Source organism: Penaeus monodon, chromosome 20, assembly GCF_015228065.2.
Source record: "Penaeus monodon isolate SGIC_2016 chromosome 20, NSTDA_Pmon_1, whole genome shotgun sequence".
Lineage (NCBI taxonomy): Eukaryota > Metazoa > Arthropoda > Malacostraca > Decapoda > Penaeidae > Penaeus > Penaeus monodon.
This window is the reverse complement of record NC_051405.1, coordinates 43,974,667-43,975,293: the sequence shown is the minus strand read 5'-3', so window position 1 is coordinate 43,975,293 and position 627 is coordinate 43,974,667.

The window sequence follows — 627 nt, the reverse complement described above, 5'->3', positions numbered from 1 at the left end:
CAAGCGGGCTTAGGTGAAAAAGCGAGCACGAGGCTAGGCTGCCAGATTGCGGAAATTCGTCTGCTGTGAGGAAAAACCGGCAAAGATTTCCTCATTTTATAACTGAAAACACGAAAATAGGAAAGGTTCACTGTCGGAAGGAAATGAATACCCCCTGTACATAAATAATTTCCACTTTATCCTTAATCTAAAGGAAATGACGATATATAAGACTACGGAAATCTGGCGCGAAGTGGAGCCAGAATAACAGGCTGTTGTTCTTTGTATATTTTAGTGTGCAATTAATAATTAGTGTTTTGTAACCGCTTACCCTTCGTCAGCGGCTGCCGTCGAGGGCGTGTGAGTCAATATTTAAGAGGAAGCTACTCTAAGTAAAGTACCAGAACTTGTTTTTCGTTTATATTTTCCTCTGCTACTTGCTTTTTTGTGCTGCCAAAATGCAAGAAGCACAGATATATGATGGTAATGGTTCAAAGTACGAGGGTACACTGACGATATTATTTTCTATGAAATGATTGGTGGTGAAGGAGTCTGGTAGAATGGTTATATCGATAACTATACACGTGTACACGTAAATTTGCACAGTCGGTCTCTTCCTTGTTCCCACGGTCACGAACACACACACAC